Source organism: Hippopotamus amphibius, chromosome 6 (assembly GCF_030028045.1).
Source record: "Hippopotamus amphibius kiboko isolate mHipAmp2 chromosome 6, mHipAmp2.hap2, whole genome shotgun sequence".
NCBI lineage: Eukaryota > Metazoa > Chordata > Mammalia > Artiodactyla > Hippopotamidae > Hippopotamus > Hippopotamus amphibius.
Window position 1 is genome coordinate 94,470,322 of NC_080191.1, and position 23,964 is coordinate 94,494,285.

A 23,964-nucleotide genomic window follows, 5' to 3' on the forward strand; every position below is an offset into this window, starting at 1 on the left:
GAACACTGTTGTGCATGTCGGACCACCATCCTCTGGCTGCAGTGGGCTTGGCTTAGCTGCAGGAGGGCACACCTACATCTACAGAGACTGCTGCCAACCAGAAGGGACCAGGCACCACAGGTCCAAAGGGGTTAATTCGCTGGTGCGACCCACTCCCGCGCCGACCTGCCTCACTGTGACCACACTCCAACTTTGGTGCCCAAGCCTGCTCACGCTCCAGGGAAGTGACACCCGCGCATCTCTCTGAGGCCTGAGAGGAACATACTGGATCTCGATCATTTTGCTTTTTATAGAGATTCTAATTTCTGTCCATGTCTAGTGAATTTACAATGCTGTTGACTTTCGCTGTGCAGCACCTTGATTCAGTTCTCCGTGTATGTATATATATACACATCCATTCTCTTTCGCATTCTCTTCCCACGTAGCTTAGTCCAGGGTGGTGGCGACCGCTCCCTGTGCTTTGTAGTAGGTGGTTGTGGATCGTCTGCTTTATACATATTAGAATGCATGTGTTAATCCCACCCTCCTCATTCAACCCACCTCCGCATGCCTTTGCCCTCTCGAAACCCTGTACTTGCGTTCTAAATCTGTGACTCTGTTTGTGCTTTCTACTTTCCTGGTATCGACTTTGAGATGCCACCTATACGTGCTATCGTTGGAATTTTCTCTTTCTCTGTTGGACGTCCCATGCTGAGTACAGGGAACTCCGGATCTATCGAAGATGCTGGAAATGGCAGGATATTATTCTGTTTCATGGCTGAGCAGTATTCCATGCTCTATGTGTACCAACTCTTCACTTTCCATTCATCTGGGGATGGACATTTTGTTTCTACTTTCAAGACTTGGCTGTTGTCAATAGGTGGCTAGTGACAGCTGGGGCACCCGTGTCTCTCTAAAGTACACATGGTTCTGCAAACGCTTCCAAAACACTGCAGAGGAAAGAACACTCCCAAACTCATTGTACGAAGCCATCCACCTGATCCCCAAACCAGACAAAGATACTACAAGAAAAGAAAACTGGAGAGCAATATCACCGATGAACTTAGATGCAAAAATCCTCAACAAGATACTAGCCAACAGACTCCAACATGACATTAAAAGGATCACACACCATGACACTGTGTTTTTACTTTCAAGCCTTGGCTCTTGTCAATAGGTGTGCAGGGGTCGCTGGCCTGCCCGGGTCTCCCCAAATGATACTTTACTGTGCAAAGACAGCCAGGAGGTGGATTGCCACATCATGTGGCCGGCTCTCTGGTTTTGTTTTGTTTTTGGCAGGAATCTCTTGATTGTTTTCAGTGGTGCCTGTTACCAGGGCGCAATACCACCAGTGGCTTAGGAGGCTTCCCTTTTCTCCAGGCCCTCTCCCGAAGGTATTGCTTCCAGACGTATTGACACTGGCAATCCTAACGGCTGCCAGGTGAAACCGCGAAGGCGTTTCAATTTCCATTTCTCCCATTCGCATGGGCGTGGAGCATATTTCCTGGGCCTTTCTTAGAAACCAACACAAAGGGAAACAAAACACGCATGGTGAATTCAACTTACCTCTTGAAACCGCCTGTTGCCAATCAATCCTGTTTCGGGCTCTTTTCCAGTGCCTATCCCCAGGACATTTTTGCAGCGGGGGTGTCAATTACAACCCCGCTGGCCTTTTGAACAGGAAGGGCCGCTGAGCTCCCTTTGGAACGTTGTAGTTACAGGAGGCAGCCACAAGGTGGCAGCATTTTCCCACAGCTGGTCGGATTCCCCCCGAACGCAGACCTTGCGCACATGTGTGTTCTTGGAATATGAATTAGAGAGGAACGTGTCCGGACAGACACCTAAGGGCTTGTGTCTCACTCCTTCTCCCACTTACCCTTCCCACTCTCGATTCATCACACCCCCTGCAAACCCCTCCTGAAGAGTGTGTTGTCGGATGCAAGTGGGGTGACTCTAAGGAAGGAGGTGAATGGCGGGAACTCCACCAGCAGGAGACCTGGACACCAGGTGATGTTTGAACACTGTTGTGCATGTCGGACCACCATCCTCTGGCTGCAGTGGGCTTGGCTTAGCTTCAGGAGGGCACACCTACATCTACAGAGACTGCTGCCAACCAGAAGGGACCAGGCACCACAGGTCCAAAGGGGTTAATTCGCTGGTGCAACCCACTCCCGCGCCGACCTGCCTCACTGTGACCACACTCCAACTTTGGTGCCCATGCCTGCTCACGCTCCAGGGAAGTGACACCCGCGCATCTCTCTGAGGCCTGAGAGGAACATACTGGATCTCGATCATTTTGCTTTTTATAGAGATTCTAATTTCTGTCCATGTCTAGTGAATTTACAATGCTGTTGACTTTCGCTGTGCAGCACCTTGATTCAGTTCTCCGTGTATGTATATATATACACATCCATTCTCTTTCGCATTCTCTTCCCACGTAGCTTAGTCCAGGGTGGTGCCGACCGCTCCCTGTGCTTTGTAGTAGGTGGTTGTGGATCGTCTGCTTTATACATATTAGAATGCATGTGTTAATCCCACCCTCCTCATTCAACCCACCTCCGCATGCCTTTGCCCTCTCGAAACCCTGTACTTGTGTTCTAAATCTGTGACTCTGTTTGTGCTTTCTACTTTCCTGGTATCGACTTTGAGATGCCACCTATATGTGCTATCGTTGGAATTTTCTCTTTCTCTGTTGGACGTCCCATGCTGAGTACAGGGAACTCTGGATCTATCGAAGATGCTGGAAATGGCAGGATATTATTCTGTTTCATGGCTGAGCAGTATTCCATGCTCTATGTGTACCAACTCTTCACTTTCCATTCATCTGGGGATGGACATTTTGTTTCTACTTTCAAGACTTGGCTGTTGTCAATAGGTGGCTAGTGACAGCTGGGGCACCCGTGTCTCTCTAAAGTACACATGGTTCTGCAAACGCTTCCAAAACACTGCAGAGGAAAGAACACTCCCAAACTCATTGTACGAAGCCATCCACCTGATCCCCAAACCAGACAAAGATACTACAAGAAAAGAAAACTGGAGAGCAATATCACCGATGAACTTAGATGCAAAAATCCTCAACAAGATACTAGCCAACAGACTCCAACATGACATTAAAAGGATCACACACCATGACACTGTGTTTTTACTTTCAAGCCTTGGCTCTTGTCAATAGGTGTGCAGGGGTCGCTGGCCTGCCCGGGTCTCCCCAAATGATACTTTACTGTGCAAAGACAGCCAGGAGGTGGATTGCCACATCATGTGGCCGGCTCTCTGGTTTTGTTTTGTTTTTGGCAGGAATCTCTTGATTGTTTTCAGTGGTGCCTGTTACCAGGGTGCAATACCACCAGTGGCTTAGGAGGCTTCCCTTTTCTCCAGGCCCTCTCCCGAAGGTATTGCTTCCAGACGTATTGACACTGGCAATCCTAACGGCTGCCAAGTGAAACCGCGAAGGCGTTTCAATTTCCATTTCTCCCATTCGCATGGGCGTGGAGCATATTTCCTGGGCCTTTCTTAGAAAACAACACAAAGGGAAACAAAACACGCATGGTGAATTCAACTTACCTCTTGAAACCGCCTGTTGCCAATCAATCCTGTTTCGGGCTCTTTTCCAGTGCCTATCCCCAGGACATTTTTGCAGCGGGGGTGTCAATTACAACCCCGCTGGCCTTTTGAACAGGAAGGGCCGCTGAGCTCCCTTTGGAACGTTGTAGTTACAGGAGGCAGCCACAAGGTGGCAGCATTTTCCCACAGCTGGTCGGATTCCCCCCGAACGCAGACCTTGCGCACATGTGTGTTCTTGGAATATGAATTAGAGAGGAATGTGTCCGGACAGACACCTAAGGGCTTGTGTCTCACTCCTTCTCCCACTTACCCTTCCCACTCTCGATTCATCACACCCCCTGCAAACCCCTCCTGAAGAGTGTGTTGTCGGATGCAAGTGGGGTGACTCTAAGGAAGGAGGTGAATGGCGGGAACTCCACCAGCAGGAGACCTGGACACCAGGTGATGTTTGAACACTGTTGTGCATGTCGGACCACCATCCTCTGGCTGCAGTGGGCTTGGCTTAGCTTCAGGAGGGCACACCTACATCTACAGAGACTGCTGCCAACCAGAAGGGACCAGGCACCACAGGTCCAAAGGGGTTAATTCGCTGGTGCAACCCACTCCCGCGCCGACCTGCCTCACTGTGACCACACTCCAACTTTGGTGCCCATGCCTGCTCACGCTCCAGGGAAGTGACACCCGCGCATCTCTCTGAGGCCTGAGAGGAACATACTGGATCTCGATCATTTTGCTTTTTATAGAGATTCTAATTTCTGTCCATGTCTAGTGAATTTACAATGCTGTTGACTTTCGCTGTGCAGCACCTTGATTCAGTTCTCCGTGTATGTATATATATACACATCCATTCTCTTTCGCATTCTCTTCCCACGTAGCTTAGTCCAGGGTGGTGCCGACCGCTCCCTGTGCTTTGTAGTAGGTGGTTGTGGATCGTCTGCTTTATACATATTAGAATGCATGTGTTAATCCCACCCTCCTCATTCAACCCACCTCCGCATGCCTTTGCCCTCTCGAAACCCTGTACTTGTGTTCTAAATCTGTGACTCTGTTTGTGCTTTCTACTTTCCTGGTATCGACTTTGAGATGCCACCTATATGTGCTATCGTTGGAATTTTCTCTTTCTCTGTTGGACGTCCCATGCTGAGTACAGGGAACTCTGGATCTATCGAAGATGCTGGAAATGGCAGGATATTATTCTGTTTCATGGCTGAGCAGTATTCCATGCTCTATGTGTACCAACTCTTCACTTTCCATTCATCTGGGGATGGACATTTTGTTTCTACTTTCAAGACTTGGCTGTTGTCAATAGGTGGCTAGTGACAGCTGGGGCACCCGTGTCTCTCTAAAGTACACATGGTTCTGCAAACGCTTCCAAAACACTGCAGAGGAAAGAACACTCCCAAACTCATTGTACGAAGCCATCCACCTGATCCCCAAACCAGACAAAGATACTACAAGAAAAGAAAACTGGAGAGCAATATCACCGATGAACTTAGATGCAAAAATCCTCAACAAGATACTAGCCAACAGACTCCAACATGACATTAAAAGGATCACACACCATGACACTGTGTTTTTACTTTCAAGCCTTGGCTCTTGTCAATAGGTGTGCAGGGGTCGCTGGCCTGCCCTGGTCTCCCCAAATGATACTTTACTGTGCAAAGACAGCCAGGAGGTGGATTGCCACATCATGTGGCCGGCTCTCTGGTTTTGTTTTGTTTTTGGCAGGAATCTCTTGATTGTTTTCAGTGGTGCCTGTTACCAGGGTGCAATACCACCAGTGGCTTAGGAGGCTTCCCTTTTCTCCAGGCCCTCTCCCGAAGGTATTGCTTCCAGACGTATTGACACTGGCAATCCTAACGGCTGCCAGGTGAAACCGCGAAGGCGTTTCAATTTCCATTTCTCCCATTCGCATGGGCGTGGAGCATATTTCCTGGGCCTTTCTTAGAAAACAACACAAAGGGAAACAAAACACGCATGGTGAATTCAACTTACCTCTTGAAACCGCCTGTTGCCAATCAATCCTGTTTCGGGCTCTTTTCCAGTGCCTATCCCCAGGACATTTTTGCAGCGGGGGTGTCAATTACAACCCCGCTGGCCTTTTGAACAGGAAGGGCCGCTGAGCTCCCTTTGGAACGTTGTAGTTACAGGAGGCGGCCACAAGGCGGCAGCATTTTCCCACAGCTGGTCGGATTCCCCAGGAACGCAGACCTTGCGCACACGCGTGTTCTTGGAATATGAATTAGAGAGGAACATGTCCAGACAGACACCTAAGGGCTTGTGTCTCACTCCTTCTCCCACTTACCCTTCCCACTCTCGATTCATCACACCCCCTGCAAACCCCTCCTGAAGAGTGTGTTGTCGGAGGCAAGTGGGGTGACTCTAAGGAAGGAGGTGAATGGCGGGAACCCCACCAGCAGGAGACCTGGACACCAGGTGATGTTTGAACACTGTTGTGCATGTCGGACCACCATCCTCTGGCTGCAGTGGGCTTGGCTTAGCTGCAGGAGGGCACACCTACATCTACAGAGACTGCTGCCAACCAGAAGGGACCAGGCACCACAGGTCCAAAGGGGTTAATTCGCTGGTGCGACCCACTCCCGCGCCGACCTGCCTCACTGTGACCACACTCCAACTTTGGTGCCCAAGCCTGCTCACGCTCCAGGGAAGTGACACCCGCACATCTCTCTGAGGCCTGAGAGGAACATACTGGATCTCGATCATTTTGCTTTTTATAGAGATTCTAATTTCTGTCCATGTCTAGTGAATTTACAATGCTGTTGACTTTCGCTGTGCAGCACCTTGATTCAGTTCTCCGTGTATGTATATATATACACATCCATTCTCTTTCGCATTCTCTTCCCACGTAGCTTAGTCCAGGGTGGTGCCGACCGCTCCCTGTGCTTTGTAGAAGGTGGTTGTGGATCGTCTGCTTTATACACATTAGAATGCATGTGTTAATCCCACCCTCCTCATTCAACCCACCTCCGCATGCCTTTGCCCTCTCGAAACCCTGTACTTGTGTTCTAAATCTGTGACTCTGTTTGTGCTTTCTACTTTCCTGGTATCGACTTTGAGATGCCACCTATATGTGCTATCGTTGGAATTTTCTCTTTCTCTGTTGGACGTCCCATGCTGAGTACAGGGAACTCCGGATCTATCGAAGATGCTGGAAATGGCAGGATATTATTCTGTTTCATGGCTGAGCAGTATTCCATGCTCTATGTGTACCAACTCTTCACTTTCCATTCATCTGGGGATGGACATTTTGTTTCTACTTTCAAGACTTGGCTGTTGTCAATAGGTGGCTAGTGACAGCTGGGGCACCCGTGTCTCTCTAAAGTACACATGGTTCTGCAAACGCTTCCAAAACACTGCAGAGGAAAGAACACTCCCAAACTCATTGTACGAAGCCATCCACCTGATCCCCAAACCAGACAAAGATACTACAAGAAAAGAAAACTGGAGAGCAATATCACCGATGAACTTAGATGCAAAAATCCTCAACAAGATACTAGCCAACAGACTCCAACATGACATTAAAAGGATCACACACCATGACACTGTGTTTTTACTTTCAAGCCTTGGCTCTTGTCAATAGGTGTGCAGGGGTCGCTGGCCTGCCCGGGTCTCCCCAAATGATACTTTACTGTGCAAAGACAGCCAGGAGGTGGATTGCCACATCATGTGGCCGGCTCTCTGGTTTTGTTTTGTTTTTGGCAGGAATCTCTTGATTGTTTTCAGTGGTGCCTGTTACCAGGGCGCAATACCACCAGTGGCTTAGGAGGCTTCCCTTTTCTCCAGGCCCTCTCCCGAAGGTATTGCTTCCAGACGTATTGACACTGGCAATCCTAACGGCTGCCAGGTGAAACCGCGAAGGCGTTTCAATTTCCATTTCTCCCATTCGCATGGGCGTGGAGCATATTTCCTGGGCCTTTCTTAGAAACCAACACAAAGGGAAACAAAACACGCATGGTGAATTCAACTTACCTCTTGAAACCGCCTGTTGCCAATCAATCCTGTTTCGGGCTCTTTTCCAGTGCCTATCCCCAGGACATTTTTGCAGCGGGGGTGTCAATTACAACCCCGCTGGCCTTTTGAACAGGAAGGGCCGCTGAGCTCCCTTTGGAACGTTGTAGTTACAGGAGGCGGCCACAAGGCGGCAGCATTTTCCCACAGCTGGTCGGATTCCCCAGGAACGCAGACCATGCGCACACGCGTGTTCTTGGAATATGAATTAGAGAGGAACGTGTCCGGACAGACACCTAAGGGCTTGTGTCTCACTCCTTCTCCCACTTACCCTTCCCACTCTCGATTCATCACACCCCCTGCAAACCCCTCCTGAAGAGTGTGTTGTCGGAGGCAAGTGGGGTGACTCTAAGGAAGGAGGTGAATGGCGGGAACCCCACCAGCAGGAGACCTGGACACCAAGTGATGTTTGAACACTGTTGTGCATGTCGGACCACCATCCTCTGGCTGCAGTGGGCTTGGCTTAGCTGCAGGAGGGCACACCTACATCTACAGAGACTGCTGCCAACCAGAAGGGACCAGGCACCACAGGTCCAAAGGGGTTAATTCGCTGGTGCGACCCACTCCCGTGCCGACCTGCCTCACTGTGACCACACTCCAACTTTGGTGCCCAAGCCTGCTCACGCTCCAGGGAAGTGACACCCGCGCATCTCTCTCAGGCCTGAGAGAAACATACTGGATCTCGATCATTTTGCTTTTTATAGAGATTCTAATTTCTGTCCATGTCTAGTGAATTTACAATGCTGTTGACTTTCGCTGTGCAGCACCTTGATTCAGTTCTCCGTGTATGTATATATATACACATCCATTCTCTTTCGCATTCTCTTCCCACGGAGCTTAGTCCAGGGTGGTGGCGACCGCTCCCTGTGCTTTGTAGTAGGTGGTTGTGGATCGTCTGCTTTATACATATTAGAATGCATGTGTTAATCCCACCCTCCTCATTCAACCCACCTCCGCATGCCTTTGCCCTCTCGAAACCCTGTACTTGCGTTCTAAATCTGTGACTCTGTTTGTGCTTTCTACTTTCCTGGTATCGACTTTGAGATGCCACCTATATGTGCTATCGTTGGAATTTTCTCTTTCTCTGTTGGACGTCCCATGCTGAGTACAGGGAACTCCGGATCTATCGAAGATGCTGGAAATGGCAGGATATTATTCTGTTTCATGGCTGAGCAGTATTCCATGCTCTATGTGTACCAACTCTTCACTTTCCATTCATCTGGGGATGGACATTGTGTTTTTACTTTCAAGACTTGGCTGTTGTCAATAGGTGGCTAGTGACAGCTGGGGCACCCGTGTCTCTCTAAAGTACACATGGTTCTGCAAACGCTTCCAAAACACTGCAGAGGAAAGAACACTCCCAAACTCATTGTACGAAGCCATCCACCTGATCCCCAAACCAGACAAAGATACTACAAGAAAAGAAAACTGGAGAGCAATATCACCGATGAACTTAGATGCAAAAATCCTCAACAAGATACTAGCCAACAGACTCCAACATGACATTAAAAGGATCACACACCATGACACTGTGTTTTTACTTTCAAGCCTTGGCTCTTGTCAATAGGTGTGCAGGGGTCGCTGGCCTGCCCGGGTCTCCCCAAATGATACTTTACTGTGCAAAGACAGCCAGGAGGTGGATTGCCACATCATGTGGCCGGCTCTCTGGTTTTGTTTTGTTTTTGGCAGGAATCTCTTGATTGTTTTCAGTGGTGCCTGTTACCAGGGCGCAATACCACCAGTGGCTTAGGAGGCTTCCCTTTTCTCCAGGCCCTCTCCCGAAGGTATTGCTTCCAGACGTATTGACACTGGCAATCCTAACGGCTGCCAGGTGAAACCGCGAAGGCGTTTCAATTTCCATTTCTCCCATTCGCATGGGCGTGGAGCATATTTCCTGGGCCTTTCTTAGAAACCAACACAAAGGGAAACAAAACACGCATGGTGAATTCAACTTACCTCTTGAAACCGCCTGTTGCCAATCAATCCTGTTTCGGGCTCTTTTCCAGTGCCTATCCCCAGGACATTTTTGCAGCGGGGGTGTCAATTACAACCCCGCTGGCCTTTTGAACAGGAAGGGCCGCTGAGCTCCCTTTGGAACGTTGTAGTTACAGGAGGCAGCCACAAGGCGGCGGCATTTTCCCACAGCTGGTCGGATTCCCCAGGAACGCAGACCTTGCGCACACGCGTGTTCTTGGAATGTGAATTAGAGAGGAACGTGTCCGGACAGACACCTAAGGGCTTGTGTCTCACTCCTTCTCCCACTTACCCTTCCCACTCTCGATTCATCACACCCCCTGCAAACCCCTCCTGAAGAGTGTGTTGTCGGAGGCAAGTGGGGTGACTCTAAGGAAGGAGGTGAATGGCGGGAACCCCACCAGCAGGAGACCTGGACACCAGGTGATGTTTGAACACTGTTGTGCATGTCGGACCACCATCCTCTGGCTGCAGTGGGCTTGGCTTAGCTGCAGGAGGGCACACCTACATCTACAGAGACTGCTGCCAACCAGAAGGGACCAGGCACCACAGGTCCAAAGGGGTTAATTCGCTGGTGCGACCCACTCCCGCGCCGACCTGCCTCACTGTGACCACACTCCAACTTTGGTGCCCAAGCCTGCTCACGCTCCAGGGAAGTGACACCCGCGCATCTCTCTGAGGCCTGAGAGGAACATACTGGATCTCGATCATTTTGCTTTTTATAGAGATTCTAATTTCTGTCCATGTCTAGTGAATTTACAATGCTGTTGACTTTCGCTGTGCAGCACCTTGATTCAGTTCTCCGTGTATGTATATATATACACATCCATTCTCTTTCGCATTCTCTTCCCACGTAGCTTAGTCCAGGGTGGTGCCGACCGCTCCCTGTGCTTTGTAGTAGGTGGTTGTGGATCGTCTGCTTAATACATATTAGAATGCATGTGTTAATCCCACCCTCCTCATTCAACCCACCTCCGCATGCCTTTGCCCTCTCGAAACCCTGTACTTGCGTTCTAAATCTGTGACTCTGTTTGTGCTTTCTACTTTCCTGGTATTGACTTTGAGATGCCACCTATACGTGCTATCGTTGGAATTTTCTCTTTCTCTGTTGGACGTCCCATGCTGAGTACAGGGAACTCCGGATCTATCGAAGATGCTGGAAATGGCAGGATTTTATTCTGTTTCATGGCTGAGCAGTATTCCATGCTCTATGTGTACCATCTCTTCACTTTCCATTCATCTGGGGATGGACATTGTGTTTTTACTTTCAAGACTTGGCTGTTGTCAATAGGTGGCTAGTGACAGCTGGGGCACCCGTGTCTCTCTAAAGTACACATGGTTCTGCAAACGCTTCCAAAACACTGCAGAGGAAAGAACACTCCCAAACTCATTGTACGAAGCCATCCACCTGATCCCCAAACCAGACAAAGATACTACAAGAAAAGAAAACTGGAGAGCAATATCACCGATGAACTTAGATGCAAAAATCCTCAACAAGATACTAGCCAACAGACTCCAACATGACATTAAAAGGATCACACACCATGACACTGTGTTTTTACTTTCAAGCCTTGGCTCTTGTCAATAGGTGTGCAGGGGTCGCTGGCCTGCCCTGGTCTCCCCAAATGATACTTTACTGTGCAAAGACAGCCAGGAGGTGGATTGCCACATCATGTGGCCGGCTCTCTGGTTTTGTTCTGTTTTTGGCAGGAATCTCTTGATTGCTTTCAGTGGTGCCTGTTACCAGGGCGCAATACCACCAGTGGCTTAGGAGGCTTCCCTTTTCTCCAGGCCCTCTCCTGAAGGTATTGCTTCCAGACGTATTGACACTGGCAATCCTAACGGCTGCCAGGTGAAACCGCGAAGGCGTTTCAACTTCCATTTCTCCCATTCGCATGGGTGTGGAGCATATTTCCTGGGCCTTTCTTAGAAAACAACACAAAGGGAAACAAAACATGCATGGTGAATTCAACTTACCTCTTGAAACCGCCTGTTGCCAATCAATCCTGTTTCGGGCTCTTTTCCAGTGCCTATCCCCAGGACATTTTTGCAGCGGGGGTGTCAATTACAACCCCGCTGGCCTTTTGAACAGGAAGGGCCGCTGAGCTCCCTTTGGAACGTTGTAGTTACAGGAGGCGGCCACAAGGCGGCAGCATTTTCCCACAGCTGGTCAGATTCCCCAGGAACGCAGACCTTGCGCACACGCGTGTTCTTGGAATGTGAATTAGAGAGGAACGTGTCCGGACAGACACCTAAGGGCTTGTGTCTCACTCCTTCTCCCACTTACCCTTCCTACTCTCGATTCATCACACCCCCTGCAAACCCCTCCTGAAGAGTGTGTTGTCGGAGGCAAGTGGGGTGACTCTAAGGAAGGAGGTGAAGGGCGGGAACCCCACCAGCTGGAGACCTGGACACCAGGTGATGTTTGAACACTGTTGTGCATGTCGGACCACCATCCTCTGGCTGCAGTGGGCTTGGCTTAGCTGCAGGAGGGCACACCTACATCTACAGAGACTGCTGCCAACCAGAAGGGACCAGGCACCACAGGTCCAAAGGGGTTAATTCGCTGGTGCGACCCACTCCCGTGCCGACCTGCCTCACTGTGACCACACTCCAACTTTGGTGCCCAAGCCTGCTCACGCTCCAGGGAAGTGACACCCGCGCATCTCTCTGAGGCCTGAGAGGAACATACTGGATCTCGATCATTTTGCTTTTTATAGAGATTCTAATTTCTGTCCATGTCTAGTGAATTTACAATGCTGTTGACTTTCACTGTGCAGCACCTTGATTCAGTTCTCCGTGTATGTATATATATATACACATCCATTCTCTTTCGCATTCTCTTCCCACGTAGCTTAGTCCAGGGTGGTGGCGACCGCTCCCTGTGCTTTGTAGAAGGTGGTTGTGGATCGTCTGCTTAATACATATTAGAATGCATGTGTTAATCCCACCCTCCTCATTCAACCCACCTCCGTATGCCTTTGCCCTCTCGAAACCCTGTACTTGCGTTCTAAATCTGTGACTCTGTTTGTGCTTTCTACTTTCCTGGTATCGACTTTGAGATGCCACCTATACGTGCTATCGTTGGAATTTTCTCTTTCTCTGTTGGACGTCCCATGCTGAGTACAGGGAACTCCGGATCTATCGAAGATGCTGGAAATGGCAGGGTATTATTCTGTTTCATGGCTGAGCAGTATTCCATGCTCTATGTGTACCATCTCTTCACTTTCCATTCATCTGGGGATGGACATTGTGTTTTTACTTTCAAGACTTGGCTGTTGTCAATAGGTGGCTAGTGACAGCTGGGGCACCCGTGTCTCTCTAAAGTACACATGGTTCTGCAAACGCTTCCAAAACACTGCAGAGGAAAGAACACTCCCAAACTCATTGTACGAAGCCATCCACCTGATCCCCAAACCAGACAAAGATACTACAAGAAAAGAAAACTGGAGAGCAATATCACCGATGAACTTAGATGCAAAAATCCTCAACAAGATACTAGCCAACAGACTCCAACATGACATTAAAAGGATCACACACCATGACACTGTGTTTTTACTTTCAAGTCTTGGCTCTTGTCAATAGGTGTGCAGGGGTCGCTGGCCTGCCCTGGTCTCCCCAAATGATACTTTACTGTGCAAAGACAGCCAGGAGGTGGATTGCCACTTCATGTGGCCGGCTCTCTGGTTTTGTTTTGTTTTTGGCAGGAATCTCTTGATTGCTTTCAGTGGTGCCTGTTACCAGGGCGCAATACCACCTGTGGCTTAGGAGGCTTCCCTTTTCTCCAGGCCCTCTCCCGAAGGTATTGCTCCCAGACGTATTGACACTGGCAATCCTAACGGCTGCCAGGTGAAACCGCGAAGGCGTTTCAACTTCCATTTCTCCCATTCGCATGGGCGTGGAGCATATTTCCTGGGCCTTTCTTAGAAACCAACACAAAGGGAAACAAAACACGCATGGTGAATTCAACTTACCTCTTGAAACCGCCTGTTGCCAATCAATCCTGTTTCGGGCTCTTTTCCAGTGCCTATCCCCAGGACATTTTTGCAGCGGGGGTGTCAATTACAACCCCGCTGGCCTTTTGAACAGGAAGGGCCACTGAGCTCCCTTTGGAACGTTGTAGTTACAGGAGGCGGCCACAAGGCGGCAGCATTTTCCCACAGCTGGTCGGATTCCCCAGGAACGCAGACCTTGCTCACACGCGTGTTCTTGGAATGTGAATTAGAGAGGAACGTGTCCGGACAGACACCTAAGGGCTTGTGTCTCACTCCTTCTCCCACTTACCCTTCCCACTCTCGATTCATCACACCCCCTGCAAACCCCTCCTGAAGAGTGTGTTGTCGGAGGCAAGTGGGGTGACTCTAAGGAAGGAGGTGAATGGCGGGAACCCCACCAGCAGGAGACCTGGACACCAGGTGATGTTTGAACACTGTTGTGCATGTCGGACCACCATCCTCTGGCTGCAGTGGGCTTGGCTTAGCTGCAGGAGGGCACACCTACATCTACAGAGACTGCTGCCAACCAGAAGGGACCAGGCACCACAGGTCCAAAGGGGTTAATTCGCTGGTGCGACCCACTCCCGTGCCGACCTGCCTCACTGTGACCACACTCCAACTTTGGTGCCCAAGCCTGCTCACGCTCCAGGGAAGTGACACCCGCGCATCTCTCTGAGGCCTGAGAGGAACATACTGGATCTCGATCATTTTGCTTTTTATAGAGATTCTAATTTCTGTCCATGTCTAGTGAATTTACAATGCTGTTGACTTTCGCTGTGCAGCACCTTGATTCAGTTCTCCGTGTATGTATATATATACACATCCATTCTCTTTCGCATTCTCTTCCCACGTAGCTTAGTCCAGGGTGGTGCCGACCGCTCCCTGTGCTTTGTAGAAGGTGGTTGTGGATCGTCTGCTTAATACATATTAGAATGCATGTGTTAATCCCACCCTCCTCATTCAACCCACCTCCGCATGCCTTTGCCCTCTTGAAACCCTGTACTTGCGTTCTAAATCTGTGACTCTGTTTGTGCTTTCTACTTTCCTGGTATCGACTTTGAGATGCCACCTATACGTGCTATCGTTGGAATTTTCTCTTTCTCTGTTGGACATCCCATGCTGAGTACAGGGAACTCCGGATCTATCGAAGATGCTGGCAATGGCAGGATATTATTCTGTTTCATGGCTGAGCAGTATTCCATGCTCTATGTGTACCAACTCTTCACTTTCCATTCATCTGGGGATGGACATTGTGTTTTTACTTTCAAGACTTGGCTGTTGTCAATAGGTGGCTAGTGACAGCTGGGGCACCCGTGTCTCTCTAAAGTACACATGGTTCTGCAAACGCTTCCAAAACACTGCAGAGGAAAGAACACTCCCAAACTCATTGTACGAAGCCATCCACCTGATCCCCAAACCAGACAAAGATACTACAAGAAAAGAAAACTGGAGAGCAATATCACCGATGAACTTAGATGCAAAAATCCTCAACAAGATACTAGCCAACAGACTCCAACATGACATTAAAAGGATCACACACCATGACTCTGTGTTTTTACTTTCAAGCCTTGGCTCTTGTCAATAGGTGTGCAGGGGTCGCTGGCCTGCCCGGGTCTCCCCAAATGATACTTTACTGTGCAAAGACAGCCAGGAGGTGGATTGCCACATCATGTGGCCGGCTCTCTGGTTTTGTTTTGTTTTTGGCAGGAATCTCTTGATTGTTTTCAGTGGTGCCTGTTACCAGGGCGCAATACCACCAGTGGCTTAGGAGGCTTCCCTTTTCTCCAGGCCCTCTCCCGAAGGTATTGCTTCCAGACGTATTGACACTGGCAATCCTAACGGCTGCCAGGTGAAACCGCGAAGGCGTTTCAATTTCCATTTCTCCCATTCGCATGGGCGTGGAGCATATTTCCTGGGCCTTTCTTAGAAACCAACACAAAGGGAAACAAAACACGCATGGTGAATTCAACTTACCTCTTGAAACCGCCTGTTGCCAATCAATCCTGTTTCGGGCTCTTTTCCAGTGCCTATCCCCAGGACATTTTTGCAGCGGGGGTGTCAATTACAACCCCGCTGGCCTTTTGAACAGGAAGGGCCGCTGAGCTCCCTTTGGAACGTTGTAGTTACAGGAGGCGGCCACAAGGCGGCAGCATTTTCCCACAGCTGGTCGGGTTCCCCAGGAACGCAGACCTTGCGCACACGCGTGTTCTTGGAATATGAATTAGAGAGGAACGTGTCCGGACAGACACCTAAGGGCTTGTGTCTCACTCCTTCTCCCACTTACCCTTCCCACTCTCGATTCATCACACCCCCTGCAAACCCCTCCTGAAGAGTGTGTTGTCGGAGGCAAGTGGGGTGACTCTAAGGAAGGAGGTGAATGGCGGGAACCCCACCAGCAGGAGACCTGGACACCAGGTGATGTTTGAACACTGTTGTGCATGTCGGACCACCATCCTCTGGCTGCAGTGGGCTTGGCTTAGCTGCAGGAGGGCACACCTACATCTACAGAGACTGCTGCCAACCAGAAGGGACCAGGCACCACAGGTCCAAAGGGGTTAATTCGCTGGTGCGACCCACTCCCGTGCCGACCTGCCTCACTGTGACCACACTCCAACTTTGGTGCCCAAGCCTGCTCACGCTCCAGGGAAGTGACACCCGCGCATCTCTCTGAGGCCTGAGAGGAACATACTGGATCTCGATCATTTTGCTTTTTATAGAGATTCTAATTTCTGTCCATGTCTAGTGAATTTACAATGCTGTTGACTTTCGCTGTGCAGCACCTTGATTCAGTTCTCCGTGTATGTATATATATACACATCCATTCTCTTTCGCATTCTCTTCCCACGTAGCTTAGTCCAGGGTGGTGCCGACCGCTCCCTGTGCTTTGTAGAAGGTGGTTGTGGATCGTCTGCTTAATACATATTAGAATGCATGTGTTAATCCCACCCTCCTCATTCAACCCACCTCCGCATGCCTTTGCCCTCTTGAAACCCTGTACTTGCGTTCTAAATCTGTGACTCTGTTTGTGCTTTCTACTTTCCTGGTATCGACTTTGAGATGCCACCTATACGTGCTATCGTTGGAATTTTCTCTTTCTCTGTTGGACATCCCATGCTGAGTACAGGGAACTCCGGATCTATCGAAGATGCTGGCAATGGCAGGATATTATTCTGTTTCATGGCTGAGCAGTATTCCATGCTCTATGTGTACCAACTCTTCACTTTCCATTCATCTGGGGATGGACATTGTGTTTTTACTTTCAAGACTTGGCTGTTGTCAATAGGTGGCTAGTGACAGCTGGGGCACCCGTGTCTCTCTAAAGTACACATGGTTCTGCAAACGCTTCCAAAACACTGCAGAGGAAAGAACACTCCCAAACTCATTGTACGAAGCCATCCACCTGATCCCCAAACCAGACAAAGATACTACAAGAAAAGAAAACTGGAGAGCAATATCACCGATGAACTTAGATGCAAAAATCCTCAACAAGATACTAGCCAACAGACTCCAACATGACATTAAAAGGATCACACACCATGACTCTGTGTTTTTACTTTCAAGCCTTGGCTCTTGTCAATAGGTGTGCAGGGGTCGCTGGCCTGCCCGGGTCTCCCCAAATGATACTTTACTGTGCAAAGACAGCCAGGAGGTGGATTGCCACATCATGTGGCCGGCTCTCTGGTTTTGTTTTGTTTTTGGCAGGAATCTCTTGATTGTTTTCAGTGGTGCCTGTTACCAGGGCGCAATACCACCAGTGGCTTAGGAGGCTTCCCTTTTCTCCAGGCCCTCTCCCGAAGGTATTGCTTCCAGACGTATTGACACTGGCAATCCTAACGGCTGCCAGGTGAAACCGCGAAGGCGTTTCAATTTCCATTTCTCCCATTCGCATGGGCGTGGAGCATATTTCCTGGGCCTTTCTTAGAAACCAACACAAAGGGAAACAAAACACGCATGGTGAATTCAACTTACCTCTTGAAACCGCCTGTTGCCAATCAATCCTGTTTCGGGCTCTTTTCCAGTGCCTATCCCCAGGACATTTTTGCAGCGGGGGTGTCAATTACAACCCCGCTGGCCTTTTGAACAGGAAGGGCCGCTGAGCTCCCTTTGGAACGTTGTAGTTACAGGAGGCGGCCACAAGGCGGCAGCATTTTCCCACAGCTGGTCGGGTTCCCCAGGAACGCAGACCTTGCGCACACGCGTGTTCTTGGAATATGAATTAGAGAGGAACGTGTCCGGACAGACACCTAAGGGCTTGTGTCTCACTCCTTCTCCCACTTACCCTTCCCACTCTCGATTCATCACACCCCCTGCAAACCCCTCCTGAAGAGTGTGTTGTCGGAGGCAAGTGGGGTGACTCTAAGGAAGGAGGTGAATGGCGGGAACCCCACCAGCAGGAGACCTGGACACCAGGTGATGTTTGAACACTGTTGTGCATGTCGGACCACCATCCTCTGGCTGCAGTGGGCTTGGCTTAGCTGCAGGAGGGCACACCTACATCTACAGAGACTGCTGCCAACCAGAAGGGACCAGGCACCACAGGTCCAAAGGGGTTAATTCGCTGGTGCGACCCACTCCCGTGCCGACCTGCCTCACTGTGACCACACTCCAACTTTGGTGCCCAAGCCTGCTCACGCTCCAGGGAAGTGACACCCGCGCATCTCTCTGAGGCCTGAGAGGAACATACTGGATCTCGATCATTTTGCTTTTTATAGAGATTCTAATTTCTGTCCATGTCTAGTGAATTTACAATGCTGTTGACTTTCGCTGTGCAGCACCTTGATTCAGTTCTCCGTGTATGTATATATATACACATCCATTCTCTTTCGCATTCTCTTCCCACGTAGCTTAGTCCAGGGTGGTGGCGACCGCTCCCTGTGCTTTGTAGTAGGTGGTTGTGGATCGTCTGCTTTATACATATTAGAATGCATGTGTTAATCCCACCCTCCTCATTCAACCCACCTCCGCATGCCTTTGCCCTCTCGAAACCCTGTACTTGCGTTCTAAATCTGTGACTCTGTTTGTGCTTTCTACTTTCCTGGTATCGACTTTGAGATGCCACCTATACGTGCTATCGTTGGAATTTTCTCTTTCTCTGTTGGACGTCCCATGCTGAGTACAGGGAACTCCGGATCTATCGAAGATGCTGGAAATGGCAGGATATTATTCTGTTTCATGGCTGAGCAGTATTCCATGCTCTATGTGTACCAACTCTTCACTTTCCATTCATCTGGGGATGGACATTGTGTTTTTACTTTCAAGACTTGGCTGTTGTCAATAGGTGGCTAGTGACAGCTGGGGCACCCGTGTCTCTCTAAAGTACACATGGTTCTGCAAACGCTTCCAAAACACTGCAGAGGAAAGAACACTCCCAAACTCATTGTACGAAGCCATCCACCTGATCCCCAAACCAGACAAAGATACTACAAGAAAAGAAAACTGGAGAGCAATATCACCGATGAACTTAGATGCAAAAATCCTCAACAAGATACTAGCCAACAGACTCCAACATGACATTAAAAGGATCACACACCATGACACTGTGTTTTTACTTTCAAGCCTTGGCTCTTGTCAATAGGTGTGCAGGGGTCGCTGGCCTGCCCGGGTCTCCCCAAATGATACTTTACTGTGCAAAGACAGCCAGGAGGTGGATTGCCACATCATGTGGCCGGCTCTCTGGTTTTGTTTTGTTTTTGGCAGGAATCTCTTGATTGTTTTCAGTGGTGCCTGTTACCAGGGCGCAATACCACCAGTGGCTTAGGAGGCTTCCCTTTTCTCCAGGCCCTCTCCCGAAGGTATTGCTTCCAGACGTATTGACACTGGCAATCCTAACGGCTGCCAGGTGAAACCGCGAAGGCGTTTCAATTTCCATTTCTCCCATTCGCATGGGCGTGGAGCATATTTCCTGGGCCTTTCTTAGAAACCAACACAAAGGGAAACAAAACACGCATGGTGAATTCAACTTACCTCTTGAAACCGCCTGTTGCCAATCAATCCTGTTTCGGGCTCTTTTCCAGTGCCTATCCCCAGGACATTTTTGCAGCGGGGGTGTCAATTACAACCCCGCTGGCCTTTTGAACAGGAAGGGCCGCTGAGCTCCCTTTGGAACGTTGTAGTTACAGGAGGCGGCCACAAGGCGGCAGCATTTTCCCACAGCTGGTCGGATTCCCCAGGAACGCAGACCTTGCGCACACGCGTGTTCTTGGAATATGAATTAGAGAGGAACGTGTCTGGACAGACACCTAAGGGCTTGTGTCTCACTCCTTCTCCCACTTACCCTTCCCACTCTCGATTCATCACACCCCCTGCAAACCCCTCCTGAAGAGTGTGTTGTCGGAGGCAAGTGGGGTGACTCTAAGGAAGGAGGTGAATGGCGGGAACCCCACCAGCAGGAGACCTGGACACCAGGTGATGTTTGAACACTGTTGTGCATGTCGGACCACCATCCTCTGGCTGCAGTGGGCTTGGCTTAGCTGCAGGAGGGCACACCTACATCTACAGAGACTGCTGCCAACCAGAAGGGACCAGGCACCACAGGTCCAAAGGGGTTAATTCGCTGGTGCGACCCACTCCCGTGCCGACCTGCCTCACTGTGACCACACTCCAACTTTGGTGCCCAAGCCTGCTCACGCTCCAGGGAAGTGACACCCGCGCATCTCTCTGAGGCCTGAGAGGAACATACTGGATCTCGATCATTTTGCTTTTTATAGAGATTCTAATTTCTGTCCATGTCTAGTGAATTTACAATGCTGTTGACTTTCGCTGTGCAGCACCTTGATTCAGTTCTCCGTGTATGTATATATATACACATCCATTCTCTTTCGCATTCTCTTCCCACGGAGCTTAGTCCAGGGTGGTGGCGACCGCTCCCTGTGCTTTGTAGTAGGTGGTTGTGGATCGTCTGCTTTATACATATTAGAATGCATGTGTTAATCCCACCCTCCTCATTCAACCCACCTCCACATGCCTTTGCCCTCTCGAAACCCTGTACTTGCGTTCTAAATCTGTGACTCTGTTTGTGCTTTCTACTTTCCTGGTATCGACTTTGAGATGCCACCTATACGTGCTATCGTTGGAATTTTCTCTTTCTCTGTTGGACGTCCCATGCTGAGTACAGGGAACTCCGGATCTATCGAAGATGCTGGAAATGGCAGGATATTATTCTGTTTCATGGCTGAGCAGTATTCCATGCTCTATGTGTACCAACTCTTCACTTTCCATTCATCTGGGGATGGACATTGTGTTTTTACTTTCAAGACTTGGCTGTTGTCAATAGGTGGCTAGTGACAGCTGGGGCACCCGTGTCTCTCTAAAGTACACATGGTTCTGCAAACGCTTCCAAAACACTGCAGAGGAAAGAACACTCCCAAACTCATTGTACGAAGCCATCCACCTGATCCCCAAACCAGACAAAGATACTACAAGAAAAGAAAACTGGAGAGCAATATCACCGATGAACTTAGATGCAAAAATCCTCCACAAGATACTAGCCAACAGACTCCAACATGACATTAAAAGGATCACACACCATGACACTGTGTTTTTACTTTCAAGCCTTGGCTCTTGTCAATAGGTGTGCAGGGGTCGCTGGCCTGCCCGGGTCTCCCCAAATGATACTTTACTGTGCAAAGACAGCCAGGAGGTGGATTGCCACATCATGTGGCCGGCTCTCTGGTTTTGTTTTGTTTTTGGCAGGAATCTCTTGATTGTTTTCAGTGGTGCCTGTTACCAGGGCGCAATACCACCAGTGGCTTAGGAGTCTTCCCTTTTCTCCAGGCCCTCTCCCGAAGGTATTGCTTCCAGACGTATTGACACTGGCAATCCTAACGGCTGCCAGGTGAAACCGCGAAGGCGTTTCAATTTCCATTTCTCCCATTCGCATGGGCGTGGAGCATATTTCCTGGGCCTTTCTTAGAAACCAACACAAAGGGAAACAAAACACGCATGGTGAATTCAACTTACCTCTTGAAACCGCCTGTTGCCAATCAATCCTGTTTCGGGCTCTTTTCCAGTGCCTATCCCCAGGACATTTTTGCAGCGGGGGTGTCAATTACAACCCCGCTGGCCTTTTGAACAGGAAGGGCCGCTGAGCTCCCTTTGGAACGTTGTAGTTACAGGAGGCAGCCACAAGGCGGCAGCATTTTCCCACAGCTGGTCGGATTCCCCCCGAACGCAGACCTTGCGCACATGTGTGTTCTTGGAATATGAATTAGAGAGGAACGTGTCCGGACAGACACCTAAGGGCTTGTGTCTCACTCCTTCTCCCACTTACCCTTCCCACTCTCGATTCATCACACCCCCTGCAAACCCCTCCTGAAGAGTGTGTTGTCGGAGGCAAGTGGGGTGACTCTAAGGAAGGAGGTGAATGGCGGGAACTCCACCAGCAGGAGACCTGGACACCAGGTGATGTTTGAACACTGTTGTGCATGTCGGACCACCATCCTCTGGCTGCAGTGGGCTTGGCTTAGCTTCAGGAGGGCACACCTACATCTACAGAGACTGCTGCCAACCAGAAGGGACCAGGCACCACAGGTCCAAAGGGGTTAATTCGCTGGTGCAACCCACTCCCGCGCCGACCTGCCTCACTGTGACCACACTCCAACTTTGGTGCCCAAGCCTGCTCACGCTCCAGGGAAGTGACACCCGCGCATCTCTCTGAGGCCTGAGAGGAACATACTGGATCTCGATCATTTTGCTTTTTATAGAGATTCTAATTTCTGTCCATGTCTAGTGAATTACAATGCTGTTGACTTTCGCTGTGCAGCACCTTGATTCAGTTCTCCGTGTATGTATATATATACACATCCATTCTCTTTCGCATTCTCTTCCCACGTAGCTTAGTCCAGGGTGGTGCCGACCGCTCCCTGTGCTTTGTAGTAGGTGGTTGTGGATCGTCTGCTTTATACATATTAGAATGCATGTGTTAATCCCACCCTCCTCATTCAACCCACCTCCGCATGCCTTTGCCCTCTCGAAACCCTGTACTTGTGTTCTAAATCTGTGACTCTGTTTGTGCTTTCTACTTTCCTGGTATCGACTTTGAGATGCCACCTATATGTGCTATCGTTGGAATTTTCTCTTTCTCTGTTGGACATCCCATGCTGAGTACAGGGAACTCCGGATCTATCGAAGATGCTGGAAATGGCAGGATATTATTCTGTTTCATGGCTGAGCAGTATTCCATGCTCTATGTGTACCAACTCTTCACTTTCCATTCATCTGGGGATGGACATTTTGTTTCTACTTTCAAGACTTGGCTGTTGTCAATAGGTGGCTAGTGACAGCTGGGGCACCCGTGTCTCTCTAAAGTACACATGGTTCTGCAAACGCTTCCAAAACACTGCAGAGGAAAGAACACTCCCAAACTCATTGTACGAAGCCATCCACCTGATCCCCAAACCAGACAAAGATACTACAAGAAAAGAAAACTGGAGAGCAATATCACCGATGAACTTAGATGCAAAAATCCTCAACAAGATACTAGCCAACAGACTCCAACATGACATTAAAAGGATCACACACCATGACACTGTGTTTTTACTTTCAAGCCTTGGCTCTTGTCAATAGGTGTGCAGGGGTCGCTGGCCTGCCCGGGTCTCCCCAAATGATACTTTACTGTGCAAAGACAGCCAGGAGGTGGATTGCCACATCATGTGGCCGGCTCTCTGGTTTTGTTTTGTTTTTGGCAGGAATCTCTTGATTGTTTTCAGTGGTGCCTGTTACCAGGGCGCAATACCACCAGTGGCTTAGGAGGCTTCCCTTTTCTCCAGGCCCTCTCCCGAAGGTATTGCTTCCAGACGTATTGACACTGGCAATCCTAACGGCTGCCAGGTGAAACCGCGAAGGCGTTTCAATTTCCATTTCTCCCATTCGCATGGGCGTGGAGCATATTACCTGGGCCTTTCTTAGAAACCAACACAAAGGGAAACAAAACACGCATGGTGAATTCAACTTACCTCTTGAAACCGCCTGTTGCCAATCAATCCTGTTTCGGGCTCTTTTCCAGTGCCTATCCCCAGGACATTTTTGCAGCGGGGGTGTCAATTACAACCCCGCTGGCCTTTTGAACAGGAAGGGCCGCTGAGCTCCCTTTGGAACGTTGTAGTTACAGGAGGCAGCCACAAGGCGGCAGCATTTTCCCACAGCTGGTCGGATTCCCCCCGAACGCAGACCTTGCGCACATGTGTGTTCTTGGAATATGAATTAGAGAGGAACGTGTCCGGACAGACACCTAAGGGCTTGTGTCTCACTCCTTCTCCCACTTACCCTTCCCACTCTCGATTCATCACACCCCCTGCAAACCCCTCCTGAAGAGTGTGTTGTCGGAGGCAAGTGGGGTGACTCTAAGGAAGGAGGTGAATGGCGGGAACTCCACCAGCAGGAGACCTGGACACCAGGTGATGTTTGAACACTGTTGTGCATGTCGGAC